This window comes from Mercenaria mercenaria, chromosome 15 (assembly GCF_021730395.1).
Source record: "Mercenaria mercenaria strain notata chromosome 15, MADL_Memer_1, whole genome shotgun sequence".
Lineage (NCBI taxonomy): Eukaryota > Metazoa > Mollusca > Bivalvia > Venerida > Veneridae > Mercenaria > Mercenaria mercenaria.
In genome coordinates, this window is record NC_069375.1 from 368,374 (window position 1) to 396,153 (window position 27,780).

The 27,780-nt window shown below is 31.7% G+C and overlaps 1 long non-coding RNA gene across 1 annotated transcript; it reads right to left on the bottom strand.

Moving 5' to 3' along the window:
* Positions 1–4,156: 4,156 nt before the first annotated feature.
* Positions 4,157–10,347, bottom strand: LOC123545002 (uncharacterized). The gene is made up of 5 exons (XR_006685225.2): positions 9,917–10,347; positions 6,990–7,110; positions 6,324–6,441; positions 5,643–5,719; positions 4,157–4,761 (listed from the first exon to the last, which is right to left on the bottom strand). It is a non-coding gene; the product is annotated as an uncharacterized LOC123545002 (long non-coding RNA).
* Between the last annotated feature and the right edge of the window lie 17,433 nt (positions 10,348–27,780).

The following is a 27,780-nucleotide window of genomic DNA, read 5'->3' on the forward strand; positions in this document are numbered from 1 at the left end:
AAAAATTATATCAGTTGAAGGTAATATTGCATCAGGAAAAAGTACGTTTTTAGATATTATTAAAGAATATAATCCTAATTTTAATATAATTCCAGAACCAATTCATGAATGGCAAAATGTTATGGACAGGGCTACGCCCTTCGGAGGCAAAACCTCTGACCCAAGCGGAAATTCATATAACCTTTTTGAACTTGCTGCTCAAGAACCTCTAAAATATTCATTTCCTTTTCAATTAGCAACTTTAAACAGCCACATAAAAATGTTAAATTCTGCTAAAAAATTTGATGGTGTTTCTTTTCTTGAACGATGTTATTTAACTAACAGCAATGTTTTTACAAAACAATACCACGACAACGATGTTATAAATGACCCGAGTGGGCAGTATACAATCTTTTCTTAATTGATCATATTATTAAAATACATGGAAAAAAACCCAATTGATGCTTTTATTTATGTTAAAATCGATCCTAAAATATGTTTTCAAAGACTTCAAAAAAGAAACAGAACTGAAGAAAACAGAGTTGGTTTAGATTATTTAGAAAAACTACACAAATTACATGAAGAATGGTTAAACAGAATGTCTCAAGAAGGCATTAAAATTTTAACAGTTGAAAAAATAACTTTAAAATCTTATTCAAAAGATATAGATAATATAAACAAATTTCTCAAATCAATATAATTTCTTTACGTGCGTTTTTAGAGATTTTTTTCTATAAGTATATTATATAGATGGTTAATAGAAAGGTAGATAGAATGATTATGTCAAAATTATCTAGCACTTTAGGAGAAATAATGAATCCAGACAATAATTCATATAAAAAAGTTCTTAAAAGAAGAAATGTTATTAAATCAAAACTTGATCAAATAGTTAGCGATGAATATAAAAATCATGTCATTGATAAATTACAAAATGTTATAGACCCTTATCTATTAGAAAGGAATTTATTTGAATGGGACTGTGGTTGTTTAATGCTAGAAGAAGAAAATGTCGAAAAGTTATGTGATTGTCCCAGACCAAATAATCATCGAAACAACCCTAAAAGAGTTATTGCAACTGACTGTGACACTAATGAAGAAAAAACATATAAAAGCACATACGCAGCATTTAAAGACCTTGATATTAATTCAGGATTAATAAAAATGTGCTGTGAAGGGAAAAACAGAGTAAAAAGTGGAATATCAAAAACTAATGGAAAAAGATATAAAGGACCATGTATGATAAGGGGTGTTTTGGGCCCCCAATTCAATTTTGTTTTTAAATGCATCATTGGACTACAAAATATGTCTATTTTCTTTATTTAGTTGCCAAATATCTAAATAAAGTCAGTAATTTTTGAAAAATACTGATTTATATATACATGCGTCCAAGTGTGTGAATATTTGCTTTATAAGGGGTATGCTTTAAAAAGTGTCATATTTGAAGTTATTACTTAACTTAAATTAGAAATTTACTTGATCATTCATTGCTAATATAGTGTGAAATTTATTTTGACATTTAATATCCATTATAATACTTGGATAAGAAAGGAAATATAAAGGGAGATAACTCTTCTTCACTCAAAACAACTGGAAATTAAGGTAAAAATTAACTAAAATGCATTTTTTTTCAGATTCCACCATAAAGACACATCAATGAAATGTTAATTGTTTTATATCTATTTTAATCTTATTTTTGTAAGTTTAGAAATTGTCATGGTTACAAATCTAATGACTTGTTACCATGGTTACAGATTGATTTCATATGCATTTTTTAACAAGGCATCCATTATTTCTCCTCAATTACTCAAGTTTGGTTTGAGATGTTAAAAAAAGAAAGTCTATAGCTTAACTATAGTAAAACAAATGTGTTGGTGTCATATGGAGTCTGTGGTGTTAAAATAAAAACAAAAGGACTATAAAGATCCCAGATTGCTCACCTGGATTACACTGCTTGCTTGAACAATTTTGGTAGATGGCCATGCAAGGAAAATATTTGTCAAATTATTTTGAAATAGGGCATGTCTGTTCTGAGAAGATGGTTATAAAAGTTTCCACTAAATAAAATATGGACAGGTATGGTGTAGAGGATAACATGTGATAGAGACAATATAATTTTTTTTAAAAACTTGAAGGGGTGGTTTTTAGCTCTACTTTTCGAAGAAAAAATAGAGCTATTGCACTCTCCCTGGCGTCGGCGTCACCGTTGGTTAATGTTTTGTGATTAAGACAAATATCTCTGTTACTATCAAAGCTTTTGAGTTGAAACTTTAAATACTTATTTACAATTAAAGTCTAAACCAGGAGAAACAATCCCCATCACTCTGATCTGATTTGAATTTGACAGAATTATGCCCCTTTTTTACTTACAAGTTTTGGTTCAAGTTTTTGATAAAGTCAAATATCTCTATTACTATTAAAGCTTTTGACTTGATACTTGAAACTGTTGACGGACGGACCACTGAAAACGGATGACAATGAACGATCACAAAAGTTCACCAAAAGCCTTTGGCTAAGGTGAACTAAGAAAGAGCCAAAATTCATGAAATACTGGTGCAAAAAGTGATGTACCTGTGTCATATGATGTGGGTGATGATGTGAAACAACTACTTTAAGTTGAATCAAATCTATTTAATAATAAGTGCAATAGAGTGAAATGCACCAAACATTAACCCGAGTGTCTAAGTAAAAAAGGCAGTTAATCCATGAAATCCTGGTGCAAGAGTTATGGTTCTAGTATCTTAGAAGTGAGTGATGTAATGGAACAACTATTTTAAGTTTGAATCAAAACCTCTTTGTAATAACAGAGATATAGTGAAAATGCATCGAAATGAACCTTAAATTCTAAGTAAAAGGGAAACAGAATTCATGAAATATTGCTGCTAGAATTATGAACCTTGAGCCATATCATGTGGGTGATGATGTGGAACAACTTTTTAAAGTTTGAATCAAATCCATTTAGAAACAAGGCAGTCTGAAAGACAGCTAAATCCCCTACCGCTGCTATGGATAGTGAAAAGGTAAACCTTTGACCTTAAGCAGTGACCTTGACCTTGAACTAACATGGCTGACTCATGAATTCTGCAACGTCTTGATGAGGTGATCATTTGACCCAAGTTTGATGAAAATCCTTCAAGGGGTATAGGAGACATAGAGTGGACAGGCTCAAACCTTTGACCCTCAGTTGTGACCTTGACCTTGAGTCGGCATGGCTGACTCAAAGTTCTGCACATCGTCTTGATGAGGTGATCATTTGACCAAAGTTTTATAGAATTCCTTCAAGGGTTTTAGGAGATATAGAGCGGACACAAAATGGAAGGCTCAAACCTTTGACCTTGAGTTGACAAGGCAGACTCGTGAGTTCTGCACATCGTCTTGATGAGATGATCATTTGACCCAAGTTTCATGAAAAATCCTTCAAGGGGTTTAGGAGATATGGAGAGGACACAAAAGTGTTAAGGAAGGACAGACGGAGACCATTCCTATAACACCCCCCACCCCCACCACTTGTGGCCGGGGATTAATAAGTGAGACAGAATGAAAGTGCATCAAAACTTCAAACTGAAATTCTAAGTAAAAGGGGAGATAATTCATGAAATATTGGTGATGGAGTTATGATCCTTGTGTCATATGATGTGGGTAAAGATGACGAATAACTATTTTAAGTTTGAAACAAAGTCTTCGAGTAATTACTAAGATAAAGAGAAAGTTCATCAAAACTTTAACCAAGGTGACGCAGAAAGACGCCGAGGCCAAGTAGGACAGCTCTCCATACTTCGTATATCTGAGCTAACAGACTTAAATGTTTCCGTGTAACATTGACCTTTGAATCACTGCATCAAATCTTGCATGCAACAAGTTGGCTGAATAATACTGATAATAGAGTATCAATACAGAAAGAAAGGAATTATGTACAGTCCTCAATGAATTGCACTCTTTGGACCTTCAAATGTCACCATGTTTTTGGAAAAGAGTAGTTTAAATCGTGCAAGCAGTCCATCACCTTGTTAAAAGTTTTCTTTGCAAGAATAACTGAAAATGATGCTATATTTTATTTCAAATGTAATTTATGGACAAAGATCTGACAGACTGGACTACCCGACAGACGGAATAGCAGAATCCTGTATGTATAAATTAAACTCACTTTCAAATGTAAGGGGTCTAATAACAACACATCTAACTAATATCAGTAAAATATCAGTCCTGTAATTATTTCAAAATAGCTTATAATGATGAGTACTTGACACTTTGTAAAGAGCTATTAGATAATATATTCTATCAATGATAAGTAATGTAACAAAACTGACAAAGTTTGATAAAACAACAAATATATCATACAACAGATGGTAGTTTGTTTACTAGTATTCTGTTGAGTTCAACATTATTTTAGTTAGGTATGAAAGTCTGTATTTACACATCCTATTTATATTTTAGAGCATTGTCAATAACTTGTGTGATGAATTAAAAACAAATCACTCCTTGACATACTAAATCAAATCCTTGAAATTAAAATCCTATTTTCCGCAGTTTCCACACACTGTTGACACAAAAACATTCAATTCTAAATCCTGAATCAACTTTGTTTGCTTTCTTTCCTGATGTAGTTTACTTGGGTATGTCTTTGACGACTAGTTGTAAGAAATAAGATAAAGCAAGTTCTTTCTTTGTGGTATGAGTTCCATCATGAAAATAAGCTATTCTCATAGTCTCAAACAATGTGTAGTTTCAGTAGTCTGAAAGTGTTTGTCTACATAAGTTATCCATTTCTGTAACACCAATTCATTCCTGAAATAAAGAGTGAAAACATAAACTGAAATGCACATTTCATTTAAATAGTTGTTTAATTAAAACAGTTAACTGCAAAGAAAAAAAAATAATACAAGAAAAAGTTGTAAGTATATTTTTTTACTCTGCACCACTTTACACTGGTTCTATTGAAGTGTATAATTATATATATCATTCAGTAGTAGCAAAAAAAATATCCAGAAAACAAGAGTGTCATTGACCCTAAAGTGCTCACCTGTGTTCAAAGCTTCAAGTGTGTTTGTGTAATGTACCAGTACAGATTTGGGCTTCTTCTATGTTAGCCTATATTGTACAATTTATTTGACCTGTCAAAACATGTTCCCGGCTTTCATTATATTCTGTTCATGCCTTAACATGGGTATGGCCTTTTTGGCCTTAAGGCAATAATCTGGAGAATTATGGTAGACAGTCAAACCCTTATATCACAGCCGAATATCAAAGCTGTAGAAAATAAAGAATTCAAAATCAGACTGGCAGTTTCTGTGATGAAAATTTTTAAAGTATTTTTTTTCCTTTTTGGCTGCAATGGAAACCAGAACTCTGCATGGATAACTTAGATTTGAAGTGCAATAAGCCCCCTTAACTAGAGGCCCACAGGAAACATGTCGGGCCCACCCTTTGACCTCTGTGGCCTTGACCTTTGAGATAGGAACCTGGGTTTGCAAAATGTTAATGCGCTCTGTCTTATTGAGATCAACATTCATGCCAAATATAAATATGATTACTTCATGCATGTCAAATTTATGGCCGAGAGATTCAAATCTAGACAGACGGACGGACACACATACACAGCACAGCCATTTGTGCTTGACAAAAATAAAATGTAAAGTAATTTAAAATATTGTCATAAAAAATCTTACTGTTTAATGAAGGTTGTAACGCTGACTGCAGTATCTTTATTTGCTCAACGTCATTATACAATGTAGCATACAGGTTGCTGAAAACAAAAAGTTAATATGCATGTTTTTTCCTAAAGAAATGAATATACAGCTCAGTAAACTGCTTTTAAATTTCAAGGTATTTAAGTAACTTTTCAATTTTTCACCTTTTTTATGTAACAGGTTATTAAATAAATTTGCTCCCTTCAGCTGAAATCTGTTAGAATAACTACAAGGTGCTTTTGTCACAAAAACATATGTCTCCCCCCTATGTATACCTTAAGCTCTGTCAGCCGTTTCATGCAGCGAGGCGGAATGTGTTCGCCATATGCAAAACTAGGCTTGGTTTTGATCACTGATTCACTCCTGTGAAGTTTCTTCGAAATCCGGCCAGCAGTTTGACCTAAGAAAGCCGGCCAAGCATAATCCGGATAGACGGACGGAAAGACTGATGGCAAAGGCAGAAACAGTATATCTCCGTCATGTGACACAATGATTTTTAATGTAAGCTTCATTAACTTGTAAATGAAAAAAGAGCTATATGATCAAATGACCTATAATGTTAATTAAAGGAATGTTCAATATTAAGTTTTCAAACCCGGGTTCTTGCGGATTAATCAGAAAGAAATTTATGATACCTTTGAAACAAAATTCATAACTCACACAATTCAATGTGAAGATCAATTAAGCAGATCATGAGAAGAAGTTGTTTAGTTTCTTTTCTAGCTTTAGCTCTGGCAGCTCTTGAATGCAATCAAACTTTCTCACAATGTCTGGTCCTCTGAAAAAGAAATATTTATATCATGAATAAATTTGGAAACATGATACTATGCATTCTTTCTATAACATCCGAGAAGATATTACACTGAACTCTCCCTAGGAAATATGTACCTACACACCGATTTGTGGGAAGCTACGTACCCAACTGCTGGAATGTATTCTACAAGAAATGTGATGGTTTTCATGTATCCGACAATTTTTCATATCGAAACTGAGAGTAGGCATTAAATTTTAAGGTAGCAGACCACTACTGACCAGCATTTCGAATAGGAACTATTTAACTCCCTGTTTTCTTTCTACATTTTTTATTTATTGTTGTCAATTAATGACTGTGGAACTTTCTTGAAAAGCATGTGTAAACCCGGAAGAAGAGACGTTACCTAAAGATACATATAAAATGTCTTAAATGTTTATAGATTATATGTCATGAAACAATGAAAGATTTTAAGTCGTGATCTTTAACCTGTATAGTATTCTGAAACTGGGTTTTTATGGATTATCCAGACAACAAATTCATAAAAAATATTTCTAGCAAATGTATACACTCACACAATTTGGTAAGGTGAAGTTTCTGTGGTTCATGAAAAAGTTGTTGAAATACTTTTTTCAGGATTTCATACACAATCTGGTAGCTCAAAAGTAATCAGACTATCTCACAATAACCTGTTCACTGAAAAAGAAATTTATACTTATCTATTAAAGTATTGTGAAAGTGTAACGAAATAATAATATGAGCCACGCCACGAGAAAACCAACATAGTGCATTTGCAACCAGCATGGATCCAGACCAGCCTGCGCTTCTGTGCAGTCTGGTCAGGATCCATACTATTCGCTTTCAAAGCCTATTGCAATTAGAGAAACCGTTAGCGAACAGCATGGATCCTGACCAGACTGCACATAAGCTGGTCGCAGCCACTATGTGGGTTTTCTCATGGCATGGCTCATATTTTGCCACAGATCATATCTAATGACATTTTATATAAAAAAAACAAAAACAAATTTGTACTTTTGTGCTCACGTCATAAGCATACTTAAAGCGGATCTTATCAAAATTCTAATTATTTTCTGTGAATCAAATCTTTAAACACAATTAACTCTTAACCGTTACATTACAAAATGTATCATTCAATCTTATATTGGACAAAATTAGTAAAACAACAACAAAAACATAGCTGGAACCCTTTTAAACAATGACAATTACAATCTCATAAGAAGCTCTTTTCCTAACATAAAATATCAATCACATGTAACCAGATGATGAAAAAAAAAACACTTAAGGATGTGCTAGATACATCTGGTTACCTCACAGCTAGATCTCTGGCTTAGGCATTGGTTACAAGACAGCTAGACATTTCCATATTCTAACATGACATGGTTTACTTAATAATGTCCTGTCGAAAAACTGTACAGTCAAGCGATTATGACACAGTCACGTTTGTGTGCTATAAAATGTATACTGTTACAAACATTAAAGTAAGTGTCTAGCCGTCGGTAATTGGACTTCTAGCCTGCTAGCCGGGTACCGACGACTAGCAATCCTGACCTCAGGTATTTTCTAGCCTGAATAAGTAATGATTTATATATAATATATAGTTTCAACTGTTATTTCCTTTAAAATATCAATACTTATCAGTGTAAACAAAATATTGTGTGAAATTCTAACACGATCCGATTTATTTTCCTATTAAACACAGAAGGCAGAAAACAGTGGATTATTATACAACAAATCACTGTTCTGACGTCACAATTATTACGTCATGGCATCAAACGGCATAGCAGCGCGCTGGAAAAAGACCGATTGAAAATGGGCAAATACTTAATGACTGTCGTCAAGATGTACGTAAATCCTTGGGAACGTGTTAGAATCGAAATAATATATATCTCATTTAGTGATTTGCTCTTGAATAAATCATTGTTTGTCGTTATGATGCGTATTATTATATCACTCGTTATATCACTGGATGAGATATATTATTTCTTAAACAAACCAAAGTATTTTCATCGACTAGAAGTCGATATTAACGAATGAGAGCGTGTTTGTATACAAATCCGTTGACATTCTAATTTTGTAAATGATAAATCAGCCAAATTCTTTCATAAAATTTTATGAAAGAATTTGGCTGATCTAATAGCCTGGTTACACATCATTGATCGCCAAACGTCCATGTTATTTTGTAAAAAGTGATGTTATTCTAACGGCCTAAACTTTAATTCTTAAAACACAAATTTATAAAATAAATTGATGAAAGGAAAGCAGTTCATTAATTTTGACTTTTATTTCGAAAGAAAATGGGTTAATTATGAATGCTTAACTACTGTTTTTCTAAAAGTTTTGATATACTAAAATATGAAACCTGTAAGTATTTTAAAACTGTTTTTTATTTTTGAAAATCCAGTGAAAAAGTTGTTAAAATTTAAAAATTCCGATCCCACAAAGCATTATTTTTCCCGCCACCAGATGAACAGATTTTAATAATGAGTGACGACACTGCCATCATTGATTTCGGCATTACATGAATAATGCATTGATTTATTCAAGACAATTAAAACTAAATCTTTAGTATGTTTTGCACACATGATTTTTTTTTAAAGATAAGTAAATTTATATCTTTAGTAAATGACAGGTATCATTACTTATTCATTAGGAAATCTATTACCGGACGGCTAGAAAATCCCCCGAGTATTTTATAGCTGACCGGACTGCTAGAATGCAGGCTAGGTATTAAGTTACTGGACGGCTAGACACTTCCAACATTAAAACAAGGTCTGAGAAGAATGTGCAACCAATCTTGGCTGGGACTCGAAGATAAACCTTGAATAAACGGACCATTTCAGAAATTCAAATACCCCCACCCCATCCCCGGAAGTAGTTCTTTAGAAAAAAGAACCCATCTTCTCGAAAACATATTTTCCTACCCTTCTACAACCCGCTTAACTCAAAATACCACCCCCCCCCCACCCACTTCCCCGACAATACCCCTACTGGGTAATTCCAATTTCCAAAGACCCCCAATTCTAATTTATTTGTAAAATGCCCCCTCCCTCTTCTTTAGAACTGCTTCCACATTACACAAACAAAATGCACCCCCTCTTTCCCTCTAGAAACCTCCCTGTAAATTACCCCCCCCCCACCTCCCCACGCCCCCCTCTCTTCCACAACACAATGGGGAACGTTCTGGAATAGCCAATTCTGATTAAATAGCTGCCTTACACAAGTTCCTCTATTGTGTGACCAAGTTAGTACCGTGATATTTAGATCTGGTTCTTATTACGCGTATTTAGTATAATATTTTACAGAATCTAAAAATCTTTGACGAGTTTGACCAAAGTCAAGATTTTCGCCGACTGATCAAATAATAATAACGTAATTTTTGTATGACACGCTAACAGCATTGAAATAAATCGAGGATTATATGTTAATGATAATGAGAACTTCATAAAATGCTATGCAAATACTATCAAAAGGTCTAATTTACCTGTAATTTGACAAAAATCCATTTTTCAAGCAACCGATATCACTTCCGCATTACGTCACAACATGTTTTTATTTACCTTTACGCCAAGCTCTTCAAGGAGATCAAGAGTTTCGTCCCTTTACATGGCTATTTTTAGAGTAGAATTTTCCGACGAAAATACCGTATTTGTTCAAAATTTACTACGAGCGCACTTTAGAACAATTTTCTCTCATGTATCATTCTTCGTGTTTTTGCAATCCTCAAAACATATCCAAAAATTAAAATTGTTCTCCCCTGCGCTCGTATCGTATTTTGGTGATAAAGTGCACGAAAATGTCTAAAAATGTACAAAATCTGTGTTGATGGCATGAAACTAGACCATGTATCATGACTTTTTAGGCAAAACTGTTGCATTTTTTCTTTATAAAATGCAAGATTAATCCTTTATCTTTCAAATAATTCATATTGTTGTGATGTAGTTTTAATTTCATTTTCTTCAAAATTTGGGGGCTAAAACAGTGCCTTATCATACATGGTCCTTTAAATATTTTATTTCTTCTTAAACTTTATTTATTTTATTATTTTTTTAACCCTTTTTTGCTTAACGAATTTTGTTTTCTAAATATAATATATAGATGGAAATTGAGAGATCAAAAAATCAATATTATAAGAAATTTGAAATTAAAGTTGAATATAGACAAGATCCAAAAAATCAACTATATTTAACTATAAACGACTCTTATGAAATACTTAAAGCTGAACTTAAAGCTTTAAAAGGTATAAAAATAAACGTTGTTTTAAAAATAACTTTTGTAAAAATGAGTGCAACAGATACAATATATAAACCAGCTTATTTTCAATCAAAAGCTTTAGAAATTATTAATACAAACGAAATAAAAAACACTTTACGTCAAGCTTTTGATGAAATAATAAATAGAATTGGTAATTGAATTTCTGAAGGAAGCGGCTGGAGAATAGAGTCAGTTGATGCTCATTATATAAATAGATATAAATATAGTTCATTGGCTGCTTCAAGTTATTTAGAATTACCAAAACCATTACAACATCCAATGAAAGGATTAATAAATATAAAGAATGATGATAACGAATGTTTTAGATGGTGTCATTTAGCTTATAAATTTCCTGTAACAAAACATTCTGAAAGAGTTTCAAATTATAAAAAACATGTAAACGATCTTGATTATACTGGAATTAAATTTCCTGTTACATTAAATCAAATACCTAAAATAGAAGTTTTAAATGAAATATCATTTAATATATTTGGTTATGAAGAACCTACGGGAATTTATCCATTGTACATATCAAAATATCAATATTCCGAAATGTGTGATATGTTGCTAATTAATAATAACGAAAAAAACCATTATGTTTGAATAAAAGACTTTAATAGATTAATGTTTAAAAAAACAAAATGTAAAAATAAAAAACATTTTTGCAAATCATGCTTACAAAATTTTTCTCAAGAAAGAATATTAAATGAACATGTTGAAAATTGTTTAGCTATTAATGGGGTTCAGGGTGTAAAAATGCCAAAAGATGGAAGTAAAGTAGAATTTAAAAACTACCACAAACAATTAGAAGTACCTTTTGTTATCTATGCTGATTTTGAATCAGTAACTAAGAAAGTTTTAACTGCTTTACCATCAACCGAATCTTCATTTACTGAACCATACCAAAATCATACAGACTGCGGTTATGGTTATAAAGTTGTTTGTTGCTATGACGACAAATATACTAAACCAACACAGGTTTACAGAGGACCCAACGCGGTTTACAAATTTATAGAAAAAATGCTCGAGGATGAAGAGCATTGTAAGGAAATATTTAGAGATAATTTTAACAAAGATTTAAGAATATCTAAAAAAAATGAAATTGAATTTAAAAAGCAGAAATCTTGCCACATCTGTGGAAAAGAACATATAGAAGGTGAAGTTCGAGTAAGAGACGAAAAACAAAATTTTCCGAATGGACCGAAGGTCCGTGACCACTGTCATATAACAGGAAAATTAGAGGAAGTGCTCACTCAGAATGTAATATTAATTTTAGACTAACACATAAAATTCCCGTCATTTTTCATAATTTAAGAGGTTATGACGGGCATTTTATTATGCAACAAATAGGGAAATTCAAAAAAGAAGTCAATGTTATTCCAAACAATATGGAAAGATACATGGCATTTATGGTAAGTGATTTAATTTTTATTGATTCATTCCAATTTATGTCTCAATCATTGGATAACTTAGTAAAAAATATTCCAGAATTTAAATATTTATCTCAAGAATTTAATTGTGAAAACATTAATTTATTAAAAACAAAAGGTGTTTATCCATATGATTACATGGATTCATTTAAAAAATTCAAAGAAACAAAATTACCCCCTAAAGAAGATTTTTATTCAATTTTAAATGAAACACACATATCTGACAACGAATATGAACATGCTAAAAATGTTTGGAATAAATTTAAAATTAAAACAATGGGAGAATATCATGATCTATATTTAAAAACTGACGTATTACTTTTAGCTGATGTATTCGAAAATTTTAGAAGGTTGTGTTTAGAGTACTACAAATTAGACCCTTGTCATTATTTTAGTAGTCCTGGTTTAGCTTGGGATGCCATGTTAAAAATGACAAAGGTAAAGTTAGATTTAATAACTGATATTGATATGTATCTATTTATTGAAAAGGGACTGAGAGGAGGAATAAGTTATATTTCAAACAGATACAGTAAAGCAAACAATAAATATACGAAAGATTATGATCCTAAACTTGACAGCAAATACATTATGTACCTCGACGCCAATAATCTTTACGGCTGGGCCATGTGTCGACCTTTGCCCTCTGGAAACTTTAAATTCATATCCGAAAAACAATTCAAGAAATTAATTGCAAAAGGTAAAACTAACTTTGTAGTTGAATGTGATCTTGAATATCCAAAAGAATTACATACTGTACATAATGATTATCCTTTGGCTCCTGAAAAAATTAAAATACCAGACGAATGGCTTTCAAATTATAGTAAAAATATTAAAAAAGAATTTGAAATAGGAAAAAGTAATGTAAAAAAATTAGTTCCAACTTTAATGAAAAAACAAAATTATGTTGTTCGTTTTAAAAATCTTGAACTTTATACACAATTAGGGTTAAAAGTAACAAAAATACATAGAATATTAACTTTTGACGAAAGTCCTTGGTTAAAAACGTATATTGATTTTAGTACTCAAAAAAGATCTAAAGCAGAAAATTCATTTGAAAAGGACTTTTTTAAGTTGATGAACAACTCTGTATTCGGTAAGACGATGGAGAATTTACGCAAGAGTGTTAATATTAAGCTGACACATGATGAAAACCTCTTATTAAAGTATATAGCAAAACCTTCATTTGTTAGTTCAACGATGTTTAACAAGAATTTATTTGGTATTCATAGAATAAAAGAAAGCTTGTTATTAAACAGACCTTGTTGTTGGAATGTGCATTCTAGATTTATCAAAATATTTAATGTATGATTTTCATTATAATACATTAAGGAAAAGTATGGGAAGTTCAGCAAAGCTTTTATTCACCGACACTGATTCATTATGTTATGAAATAAATACTGAAGATGCAATGAGGATTTTTATAAGGACAAAGATTTATTTGATAATAGTGATTACGATAACAACTCAAAATTTTATTTCGACAATAATAAAAAGTAATTGGAAAATTTAAAGATGAAGCTGCCAGTATTCCAATCGTTGAATTTGTTTGGATTACGTAGTAAAATGTATTCATATTTATTAGAAAACGAAGTTAATGTTAAAAAAATGTAAAGAATTAAAAAACATGTTGTTAAGAAAACAATAGTTCATAAAAATATAAAGATACTTTGTTTAATTCAACACGAAGTAATCACACCTTTAAAGTTATTCGTTCTGATAAGCATATTATTTCCAGTTATGTTATAAATAAAACATCTTTATCATGTTATGACGATAAAAGATATATTCTTGATAATGGTATTGATACATTAGCTTATTCTTAAATTAAAGAACCATAAATTGTTAATTGAATATTTTTAACATTTAAACCAGTAATAGAAATAATATCATTCATTTTAAATTTATTAGCATAATTAATAGAAACAGATTCATTTTTTCTGTTATTTTTTACATGGTACCTTTGAAGAATTACATTTTCTTTATTTTTTAATTCTAATTTCGCTTCTCCTTTATCTAATTTAATTGCATCAACAAGAATAATTAAAATACAATTAAAATTAATTCTTACATTATTACCATTTTGAACTAAACCAGGACTAGCATTTACAGTTTTCCATTGAAATAATCCACTATCGGTATCTTCGGTATAACATGTTAAGAGCTATGGAGGTTTTCTAATTATTTGTCTTTCTATTTTACTTACTTTTTCGTTTATATTATTGAATATTCCCATTATATTAATTAAAACTTTAAAAAATATTTTAATTCAAAAGTTTACTTTCTTTATAATTTATATATTTCTCCAAAATGTAGAATTTGACATAACTACCTGGTAAAAGATAAAATCCTACACCTTCATGTGATGGTTCAAAATCAGCATAAGGATTAATGTCAAACATTGTATTTTCTGTTAAATAAATTTTGATTTTTTTCTCATACACAGATACTGACGAATTGTTATCAAACATACGTATTTTATCAAGGTCAATGAAGTCACTGAGGTTATTGATGTCAATATCCTCCACGGATGTTATATCTACACTCCCAGAGGGAAATTCACCAACAAAACCCCCTCGCCACCACCTAAAAACCAAATGTGATATTGGGGATACATACCCTCTCTCCTTTTCCCTTGACTTTAAATAAAACCTAGTATCTATTATATAAATTCCAGCTTTTTTTTACTGAAAACACACTTTTTAAAGGTACATCCGGTATAGCTAGTTTATATTCTTGGTTTATGTTTATAAAATCTTTATAATCTACAATATTTCCAGACTCCAAATTAAATAAATCAAAATAACCCGCACTAACCAATTCTTTATCGACACCCCAGTGCCCCGCATCCAACAAATCATATAATGATAATATCCAGACATCGTGGATATCATAATACTTTTTCATTGTTATTGTTATGTAAGTATATCTTTTAAAGCCGGTGTCAAATATTTTATAATCATCTCTACTTTTGTATTCAAAAAGAAACACTTCACGTCTTACTTTTTCTAGTTCAGATTTATATTCTACAAATTTATTTTCATGTTCAAGAATTACTTCAGCTAAATCATCAACTCGTTTTGTTGTAGCAACTTCAGAACTTTTAGTTTCATGTTATAAATTCTCTATTCTTCTTTCAAAAACAGCGTCTTGTTTATCATATGCATCCAGCTGATCATTAATTATATTAATTGCTTCTGCATTAGTAGAAATTGCTTGGGTATTAGCAGTGGTTGATTCTACTTGTTTAGCTGATATTTCAACTACAGAGTCCAGATCATTTATTAATTTTTTAATTGTATCATTAAATTCATTAATATCTTCTTGTAATAAACCTGTAAGTGTACTTAATTCCCCATACTTTAAATTATGACGTGTGTCAACAGTACTAATCAAGATCCGGAGTTGTTTCTTTAAATTTTTTAGTTGATCATTAATTGTGTTAATTGCTTCAGTATTAGCAGTAATTGATTCTCCTTGTTTAACTGATTTTTCAACTACAAAGTCCAGTTCATTTTTATGTTCTTCAACTTTAACATTAAGCTGTGTTTTATCTTCTTGTAATTTTTTTGTAATATTACTTAAGTCTGCATACTTTAAATTATGACGGTTGTCAACAGTACTAATCCAAATTCGAATTTGTTTTTTAAAGTTTTCTTTTTTAGAATTGAGCTCTTTTTTAAAGTTATTTAATGTAGTGTCATGGTCATCGCCTCTTTGCGAAGCTGCCTTTTCCAGTTCAGATTTATATTCTGCAAATTTATTTGAAAATGTATCGAGTAAATCTTGGTGTTTTTTTTTCAGTTTCAGTGTTAAGTTTATTTACTTCTGTTCTGATTTCTAACTGATACATATTTTGTAACTTTTTCTCGGCTTCAATAATCTTGTCTTTTAGTTCTTCATGTTTAATCATACTATCTTTTAATTCTTGAATTTGAGTGAATAAAATGTTTAAGTTGGCTGGAAATACTTCTTTTATGTTTTCGTCTGTCAAATCAGATTTCCCTTCAAGTTCTTTAATAGAATCAACCATAGCTTTCATTTCTTTTTCAATTTTATCTTGTAATTGAACTATTAATAATGAATTCTTTTTAAAATATTTTGTTAATTCTTCAATATTCTTTACTTCTGTTTCTAGTGTCTGTTTTATACTTTTGATATCTTCAAGATTATAATCATCTATTACATCTTGAACTTTTTTAAACATAAACCGTCTTGAAACTGCATCGTTGGATTTATCTGGATCTCCTAGGTTTATAAGGTTATTACCTCCCATATCTAATGCTCTGTTCATTGTGTTATCAAGTTCCTTATTTCTGTGAAGATATGATTCCGATTCCTTTTTAAGTTTTTTAAATTGTTTTTTAGTAGCATAATCACTTAAAATCATATCAAATTTAACTTTACTTATACTGTCGGGTTCACTTATTTGTTTTACATCATTAAAAACTCCCATCTATATATTACCAGTAAAGTTTTTTCTAAAAAACTTCCTTGGTTTGTCAATATATAAGAAATCATATTTTTGATTTGTTGCATTAGCAAAAGAGTTAGGGTTAATATTTTGTTCATTACAAATCATATCATTTTCTCGTTTACTTGGACTTTCAAATAAAATATCATGTGAACAGTTAATCCGAATATCTTTTGGTGCTTTATAGTAAGACTGACTTAAATAAATAACACAACAGTTTTTGTGACGTCCTTGAATGAAGTATTTTGTTATTTCATTCTGAACCTTTTTATCTTCACATACAAAATCATCAAATATTACTACTTTTTGTTTTTCTGATTCAAGATTCAAGTATTTCATTTGGATCTACTTTAATTTTTCTTGCAGTTCCATTTAAGAGTTTAATTAAATCCTGATATTTAGATTGTTCTAGGTTTTTAGCATATAGGTATAATTTATCATAATATATAAGAGGTTTTCGAAGTATATGCATTAATGTATTTGTTTTTCCAGATCCAGAAGATCCACATATTAACATTCTAAAACATGAATCCGGCATAAAAGGATAATGTTGTTTAAAGTTATTGTGCTTGGCATTACTTTTTGCATCATAATTTGGAATTTCCATTATATAATAATATTACATTATCTTACATTATTTTACATTATCTTACATTATTATATAAATGCAATCAAAACTTAATGAAAAGAGAATAAGAAAAAACTTAGTCGAACAAAAGATGAGGGCTCTTAGAGAAGAAATAATGAGAGAAAAAATTAAAAAAGCTACAAATCGGGATATCTACACTGAAATTTATAAACCAATTACTGAAGGAATAGAAAGTCAAAAAGAACAATTATCAAGTCAGTTAAAAGATTACCTGAATTAAAGAGCAATTAGCGTTACTAGGTGATGAAATGAAAGACATACAAACATATCAAAGTTTACCACAGTTATTTCAAGAAAAACCATTATTACCATCATTACCCACCTCTAAACATGTTGAAAATATTGAAGAGATATTGAAAGCTTATGAAAATCAAATAAGAGAAAAACAAAAAAAGAAGATACTGAAGAAGAATTGGGTGCAAGACCAAAAGAATTTACAGTTGATCTTCATAAAGACATTAATTTAAAACTTTTAGATAAAGAAAAATATAACTCACCACAAGAAGTGTTTGACTTTTTTCACAGTAAATCTAAAGACCCAAATAAAAAAATGACTAGAGAAGAAGTAGAGGATATCATAGAAGATGCAACGGGGGATATAAAAAATTTCAATGCTCAGGCGGTGTCAAAAGGAAATATAAAAAATCCCACAGAGGAAGACAGAAAGGAGGCAACAGTTTTAACACAAAAAATAAATAATCTCAAAAAATATAGAGGTGTGCTCAATGATATTCTTAATTCAGGAAAATATATGGGACAAGGAATAAGATATCATAATCCGTATAAAGTTTCACCAAATGGACATTATGGTAATTTAATTATTAACTTAAATAAACTTTATGGTCAAAACAAATTAATTGCTAAGGATAGAATAACTGGAAAAGAAGTAATTAACACTAAAGTAGATAATGATTTAATTGATTTGATTAATAAAAGATATAACAATAATAAAAAACATTCAATTCATTCTAGAAAAATATTTAAAGAATTAACAGAAAAATCAGGATTACCTGTCAATAAAAGATCTATGAAATTTAAAAAAGTAATTAGGGGACAGGGTTATGTTTGTCCATGTAATCCAGAAGAATTAATTAACGATTTGGAACTAATTTGTGGATCTATTGATGCTGGAAATAATAATGAAGAACTAAAAAATGAGGGTATTAGGGTAGTAGATCAATTATTAAAAATGAATTCACTCTTACCAGAACAACATGAAATGTTATATAAAAAATATTTTTCTTGAACTTACACTTTTATTAAAAAGATATGTTTAATAATTATATAAATGGAACAAAAAATAGTATTAAGTTCTGAAACAGTTAAAGATGATAATAAAAATACTCCAAGTGATTTTACAATCAGATTTGGTCGTTCTTGAATTTTAGATAAAAATAAAACTTATGTTGTCGGATTGGATAGTATTAACACTATGACTTATTCTTGGCATAATATTAGTGATGAATATGATAATAAAAGAATTCGTTATAATAATGGTAAGGATTGGAAAGATATTATATTTACAAATGGTTCTTACAGTTACACTGATATTAATAATTACATAAGGGAAACATTAATAAGTAATGATGATTATGAATTTGATAAATCAGATATTGCTCCAATAAGTCTGGAATTTGATTTAAGTAGTTTTAAGATTTTGATTTCAATTAAAGATAATTTTATGTTGGATTTAAGAATGTTAAATTTTCATACATTGCTTGGATTTGAGAAAAAAGCATTGAGAAATACTGAATGGGGAACTACAACACCAAATATAACTAACTCTGTGGATACAATTTATATTCATTGTGATCTTATTGATAATTCACTTGTTGATGGTAATTTCCAGTGATATTATCTATGGCTTTAAGTACTGCAGATTTAACAAGAGCTTATCCGTTTACAAAGAGAACCACAAAGAGTGGATATTCTGAAATTAATAAAATATTATAAATTCAATAAGAATATATATTACATACATATTGGTAGAATAATTAATTTTAATGAGGTTCAAACAAGTTTTACACTAATTTTAAAAGAAATATAAATTTTAGTTTTATATAATGTACAAGAAAGTTTATGATAAAAATAAAGGAATATTTATTTATGTTGATGTTCACACAGGAGAAGAAAATATACTTGGTATATCTGTGGTCTCCGAGGACGCAGTCCTTGGTACAGGTATCTTTGACACTTTAACGAAATTGTTTTCAAGTGGAGTTGCATCTTCAATTAGCACAGCTGGAAAAAAAGCTCTGGAAACAGCAGGAAAAGCCGCGCTAGAAAGTGGAACAAAAAAGGTTGGAATGGAAGTTGGAAATTTAGCTGCTAATAAAATTGTTGAAAAATTTAAAAAGAAACCTGCTCAGGCAGTTGGTGATTTAATTGTTAAGGAATTACAAGAAAAGAATAACAGTAAAAATAATGAGGTGGATATTCATACGAGAATAAATAGAATATTGTCAGGATCGGGGGCGCGTAAACGTATTAATAGATTAATTTATAAAAAAAAAAATATATATAATATACATGTTTAGAACAAAACAATGTTGTGAAAGGTACGAACTAACTCCTATTCAATTAGATACAGCTTTAATATCTGTCTTGGGAAATAATGTTAAGCAACAAAAAAACGGATATCACTTTACAATTAATGATAGAAGCTCATATTTTGATTGGTTTAGTGGTTATTTTGAAGTAAGTTTTATGGTTAATAAACTTGCTGATGGTGCTAATTATGCTGATGGAGATCAAATTGCTTCAATTAATAATGCAGCCTCATTAATTGATCAGTTTGTGGTTAAACAAAATGGAAAAAATGTATATGATTGTAATAATTTATACAAAGTAATAAATGTAAAAAATTTAGTTGAATTATCTAATGATTATGCAGAATCAACTGGAACAAATGAGTTTATCTATTTAGATATAAATAATGTTGCTGAAAGCAGAAAAGATAATGACGATTATAATTCGGGGTTTGCTATTAGAAAGGTATTAATCCAGGGTGGTAGTGAGGTAAATGCTAAGATTCCATTAAATAATTATTCATTTTTTCAGGGTTTAGAAACTAATATTATACCTCCAAGTCAAATTCAAATAACACTGCAACTGGCGGATGATGATGAATTAATTTTTAGAGCTAATGCTGCTGATGCTGGTAGAGTAATTGTAACAAAATTAATTCTATGGGTTCCGCGTTTAGTTTTCAATGGATTTGGACTTAATCTAATTTATGAAAGATTTACAAAAGCAAGATGGTCATACCTTCGGGAAATGATAACACAGTCAACTGATGCAAGACAAGTTGATACAGTCTTTAGAATAACAGCTGGTATAACAAAACCACAACATGTATTTGTTTATTTACAACGAACTACCAAAAGTAATTCACAACAACAGAACCCGCATTTATTAGATACATTTAAGGTAAATGCTAATAATCATGATTGCACTTTAAGCTCCTGCCGTCTTGAAGTTGGTAATGGTGTTTTTTATCCAGAAACAGAATACACAAGTATATCAAGAATATATGACGATGTAATTAATTATTATTATAAACAAAATAATAAGACTACTCGAAGTCTGCTAAATAGATCAAACTTTTATAATTTATTTGGATTTGTTCATTTTAACTTAGAATATAAAAAGGAAGTAACAACGGAAGATCCTAAGCATATCACATTAACAGCTACATTTAATAGGCAACCAGCAGCTAATATTCGTGTTTACGCAATTGTATTGTATGAAGAAACAGTTGAAATAAATACTATTGGAAATGAACTTGTTATTGTGTAAATAAAATAAAATTAAAATAAAATAAAATTAAAATAAATATAAAATATATAATGGTATCAAATTATATTGAATATAAAGTTAACCTAACAGATGGGCAAAAGAAACATTTAGCACAGGCTTATAATAATAAAATTCCATACACTTTTAGATTAAAACATGAACATTACGTGGAAACTTCCCTTTACTTTTAATAAAAACACAAATTAATCAAATTGAAAAGTCTGTTAGAAATAAGAAGGGGTTAGAAATTACAATTTCAAAAAAAACAAATGTCCAGTCAAGGTCAAAATGGTGGATTTTTAGGAGCTTTGGCTGGTTTGTTAGGAAAAACAATTCTTCCAATGGCAGCAAAAATAGCTCCAAAAATATTAGCTCCTCTGGGCATCGGAGCCCTCTCTGGGCTGGCCAGTACTGGTGTTAGTAAGTTACTTGGGAATGGTATGATTTCGGTAGTTAATGATAAGAGAAATATGATATCGCCATATCTTACACCTAATCAAAGAAAGCAACTAGTAGGATCTGGAGTGATTAAATTAACTCAAAAACAGAGACAAAATGGCGGCTTTTTGGGTATGCTGGCTGCTAGTCTAGGAATACCTTTGATTACATCTTTGTTAAGTGGGAAAGGATTACAGATTGATTCCCAACGGAGGTCGTACAGACGAATTCCTATAGTAAAAAAAAAATAAAATTTATAAACAAACCAATTTCTAACTTTGAAATTGAACAATGGGTTAAAAAATTAAAAATTAAAAATTTTAGGGGTGTATTTAGTAGAAATAATTTACCAAAATCAAAGTTGAATAATGAATGTGGAATTATAAATTTGGACGACTCTGTTGGACCTGGAACACATTGGGTTTGTTACTTAAATAATATGTATTTTGATCAAACCAGAGGTTTTCGGAAAAGTACTTTGTACTTTGATAAAACCAGAGGTTTTCTGAAAAGTACTTTGTACTTTGATCCATTTGGACTTCCTCCGCCGAAGGAGGTAATTGAATATATACCCGGAGTTAAGTATAACAACATACAATATCAAGACAAAACAAGTACACTTTGTGGTTATTATTGTTTATTTTTCATTAAAATGTTACAAGATGGTATAAATATTTATGATTTATTGTATAGAATACTAAAAGTTAACAATCAAAGAGTAAATGAACAAAGAATTATAAATTATTTTAATTAATAAGGACATTTTCTTCCGGATTTTTCTGTTTAATTAATGTGTTTTGATTTGAGTGGACCTTGGTTTTCATTTTATTCCTTCAACCTTACGTCCATCAAAGATTTTCAGGGTACAAATACGCCGAGTTAGTATTTTAAGATTGGTTGGTTTTGGATTTTTTAAATTTGAATTGGCCGGTGTTGGATTTTTTAAAAGAGGGGCAAGGGGTCAGGTGGGGTCAGATTGGCCTAGAAGCCTTGTTTTATTCACTACTAATGTGGTTATTGTTGATAAAATATATAGCACTGATTCAACAAAATACAATTTTGGAAGTATTATTTCAGTCAAGGGCATCTAGACTTTAAAAAATAAATACATGTATGCCATATAACGCCGAACAGACTGACGATTCCTCGAACATTAGTCCCGATTTCGTCATTAAGGAGATGGATATTGTGTGGATCTGGTTTCTGCGTCTTGTTCATAAAAACCTCTTCTTGTAGCATAGATAAAAGATGCAATCTAAATCATAGAATGTTTTTCTGTATCAGTTACCAACGTCGCTTCTTCCCTTGTTTACTCCACTTTAGAACTCAGCGTCGTTTCAGATTTTGTAGACAGCCGTGAATGTTTAAGAATCGCGTGTAACTTGTGCGATTGTTTGTTTTTAGGAATCATATTTATGATTTTGGTAAGCATCAGCCGCTATGTTTTAAAACTTATTTAATTTCTGGACGAATATATATAAACAGCTTGAAATCTTGACACTACGTTCGTACTCATCCGTACTCCAAATGTGTGGACCTGTACTCAAAATAACCCGAACGTAAAGTTATTATTCTTGAAACTGTGCTCCTGTTTACCAAATGTTAAAGTTATATGAACATTTTTGGTAATTTCATGTTTGTAATAACGAGAGATAAAAAATCGTTTAAAAATCTTCAGTATGTGCTTTTAGTAATATTGTTGATTTCTGGGCCCTGGTTATGGATATTTAATACATGTTTACCGTTTCCAAGAACAATAGAATGGTAATTAAAAATGTACCGGAATCGTAATTTATCACATATGAACCAAGCGGGGCAATAAACGCCCGAAGGTTTACATCAGAGGATGGGAGCAAAATTTAAAGAACTTGACTGTTGAAACCAAAAGGACAGGAACAACAAAGGGAAGAAATTCAAAAATAAAATTCTAATCCAGAAACAAGGAGCTGCATTCAATAAACGCTTGATGCCCCCGGTGGCATCCTTGTCGATACAAAGCAACCTAAGTCCAAAACGAGGTCAATGTCAAACTGAGGTCAGGTGATGTTTGAAGATGACGAATGGTCACAGGTTACATCTGTATTAGTATCAATTCATTCTTGTAAGCGGTATTGATGCTAGACGAAACGGTCCCATTTGGTTAACCAAGAGATGGCCCAAATAAAGCAACCTAAGTCCAAAATGAGGTCAAGGTCAAGGTCAAACTGAGGTCAGGTGATGTCTGAAGATGAGGAATGGTCACAGGTTACATCTGTATTAGTATCAATTCATTCTTGTAAGCGGTATTGGTGCTAGACGAAACGGTCCCATTTGGTTAACCAAGAGATGGCCCATATAAAGCAACCTAAGTCCAAAAAGAGGTCAAGGTCAAGGTCAAACTGAGGTCAGGTGATGTCTGAAGATGAGGAATGGTCACAGGTTATATCTGCATTAGTATCAAGTCATTCTAGTAAGGGGTATTGATGCTAGACGAACGAACGAACAGAAGAACGGACGGACAGGACAATCACTATATGCCTCCCGCATCAGTAGATGCCGGGGGCATAAAAATCCTTACCAGGTAAAGGTATGTCGAAATACACCTAAATATCAGAGGTACCATCCATGTTGTACCACAGAAAAGTGGTCTCGGTTTTTCCCTACGGCCAATAATAAAAAAATCAAAATAAGCCATTTATAGTAACATAAAAGGAAAGTTATTCTTTTTTTTTATTGTAAGTGAACAAAAAAGGGATCTGCCAAATAAAAACAAGAGCAAGAGCAATATACACAAAGCAAAGTCATATATGACCTTTGACCCCTAAGTGTGACCTTTACCCTGAAGTGAGTCATCCGAAAGGTGCGCTCTGCACGTCGTTTCGGTAAGGTAAATATTTTTGCCAATTTTCTTTGAAATCCTTTAAGCAGTTCAAGAGTTAAAGAGCGGACACGAAACAAACTGATATGACCTTTGAATCCTGTGACCTTGACCTTGAAGTGAGACATCCAAAACATGCGCTCTGCACATCGTCTCGGTGTGGTGAACATTTGTGCCATGTTTCTTTGAAATCCTTGAAGCAGTTAAAGAGTTAGAGCGGACAAGAAACAATTATATGTTTGAAAAGCATATTATGCTTTCCTCATTTATGGTAGAGTATTCGAGTGCGCATGTCCAGGTTAGAAATTTTAATCAAGTTTTGCTTTGCAATTAGGTTTCTTATAAACTATTAAACACAATAGCAGCTTTCAGACATCACAACTGTCTTCGGTATCATTACTGTGTCAATTTTATCTAAAGTTTAATTCAGTTTCCATATATTTCTGAAAATTTCTGAATATCTTTCTGAATATTTCTGAACTGAGATGTCTGAATATTTATGAAAAAGAAAAATGTTCGTACTGAATTGTGCCCATTACAGCAAGTATTCACAAGCGAGCAAAGAAGGGATTCTCAGACAAATTCGAACTAGAGTTGTCACAGGAGTGACGAATTATACCCCCACAATATGGCCTTGTCACTTTGTTTTGTTTTAAACGCCTTTATTCAACAGTATTTCAGTCATGTAACGGCGGGCAGTTAACCTAACCAGTGTTCCTGGATTCTGTACCAGTATAAACCTGTTCTCCGCAAGTAACTGCCAACTTTCCCACATAAATCAGAGGTGGAGGACTAATGATTTCTGACACAATGTCGTTTATTAAACAGTCACGGAGAACATACACCCCGCCCGAGGATCGAACTCCAGTGATTTTTTTTTGTCCTTTTGGGAAAAGGTCTGGTACCGGATAAATTGGGAAAAATAGCGAGTTTTTAACTCAGATTGGGAATTTTTATAGTTAATTAATAACATCATTTAGAATGCTTCTTCCTTTAATTGCATGTAAATAGCATCAAACAAACTTTTTAAATGGTTAAATCATGCTGAATGTCATCGTAACTAAGTTTTCCTTCTGCAATCATCAAAATGCAAACTTAATTTGGTCATTTGTGGAAGTTTTGGATGATAACTGGGAAAAAAGATTGCATTTTTCAATTGGGAGAAAGTCCTTTTAGGGGTACTTTATAAAGAAGGAAAAAAATTGCTGAACTCACGACCCCGCGATCCGTAGACCGACGCTCTACCTACTGAGCTAAGCGGGCGGCCTTGTCACAGAACTAAGCCAATGTCAAAGCTGAACTTGCTTGACCTTTGACCTACTGACCTCAAAATCAATAGAGGTCATCTGCTTGTCATGATCAACCTCATATGAAGTTTCATGATCCTCGGCCCAAGCGTTCTCGAGTTATTGTCCGGAAAACGTTTAAATGACCTTTGACCTTTGGAGCCCAAAATAATTACGGGTCATGACCAACCTCCCTATTAAATTTCATGATCCTAGTCCCAAACGTTGTGAAGTTATTGTCCGAAAACCGTTAAAGTGTTCCTGGTCACTGTGACCTTGACCTATGGCCTGCTGACCTCAAAATCATTAGGGGTCACCTGCTGGTCATAACCAACCTCGCTATCAATTTTCATGATCCTAGGCCCAAACGTTCTCAAGTTATCACCTGGAAACCGTTTAACTGTTTCGTGTTATTGTGACCTTGACCTTTGACATGGTTCATACAATATTCTCTTACCAAAATTCAAGGACTTTTCAAGGACTTTACAAGGTTAAATTTGTATTTTCAAGGATTTTTTTTTAATCCGTACCCAGTTCAAATTATAGAATTATGACAATGTATTTCATGAACACGATAACTATGTATTAGTTTCTAACTTTAATAGTTTCATTATTGACTAGAAAGCTCAGCACTGACTAGAAAACACAGTTCATTTCTTAACAACAATGGCCTCCACATACAGTTACACACACTAAATGAATTATTGTCACCACTGATAAAAAAAATTAATGTCAGTTTATGTCAATCCTTAACCAATCCCCAAATACAGACATTTTAGATTTAGATTTTAGAGTATTTAACTGTTACCACTAATAAAATGGCAGGCCATGTCAACCCCTAAGTAATCCTGACTTCTCAATATACTGACTAATCCTTGTTGGCCCTTGGGGTCTATTAACAGTTTCTGAAGTGGGTGGGGTGGGATGGTCATACAGTGACAGTTCCATCAGTTTCAAGAGTGGATGGGGGAGGTAGAGTTGAATTATTGTTGATATCCCGGCTACTGCCAGCACTAGTTTCGCTCTTTACATTAAAAGTTCCTTAAGCTTCCTGTCGAATGAATGCCACCCCACACGATGCCAACGACGATCTCACTTCTTCGTTTTTCCTATGCTTTGCACTCTTAGCATGCGACGTTATTGCACTTACACCCATGTGCGTCAAGTCAATATCTTTCATGCATAGCGTGCATCGGGCTTTGTGTGGGTAATTCGTGGATTTAACCCACTGATACTTTCCTACCCACTTGTGCTGGAACGAACACTTCTTCCCGATTTTCTCCATTTCTACAAACCATGGACGCTGCCGTTTTCACAATTTCTAGTGACGTCATACACAAACGTTTAGTATAAAACCCGTACCGTACCTGATACACGCTCTCGTACCGGCGACTTTTCGTACTCCTACACAAACGTATTTTAAATTTGCCGAAAAAAAGTTTTTTATTCATTTTTACACCGATAACATACGATTTTGACAACAGACAGAAACTGTTAATGGATTTTGAAGGCTGTCTGCCTAAATTCAAGGACTTTCAGTCAAATTCAAGTACCTTTTTGCCATTTTTTCAAGGCAACACTAAATTCAAGTACTTTTCAATGTTGCAACCGAATTCAAGGACTTTTCAAGGCCTGTGCGAACCCTGTTTGACCTACTAACCTCAAAGTCAAATATGACCTGTATTTTATCATGTTACACCAGTGTACAAAAATTTAAGATCCTAGACCCAAGCGTTCTCAAGTTATCATCTGGAAACCGTTTAACTGTTCCGAGTCACTGTGACCTTGACCTTTGACCTACAGACCCCAAAGTCGAACTTGACCTGTATTTTATGATGTTACACCTGTGTACCAAAATATATGATCATAGGCCCAAGCGTTCTCAAGTTATCATCCGGAGAATTAGTTACCTTGTACACGGGGTCATCCGTCGATCCTGCCGTTGTCCTTAAATTATTTCAGTGTAATCTAGACAGAAAATAAGTAGAAACTAAGAATCTATATTTTAACCATTTAAGTATGTCCCTTTTCTTTAATGCTGTTCTTACAAGATTTCAGCATTGTTACTTAAACGCTTCAAGCATACTATTAACTGCGATCAAACGCATGTTCGACTCTCGAGCAAATGCCGTTCGTCTCAAGGGCAAACTCCTACACGATACAGA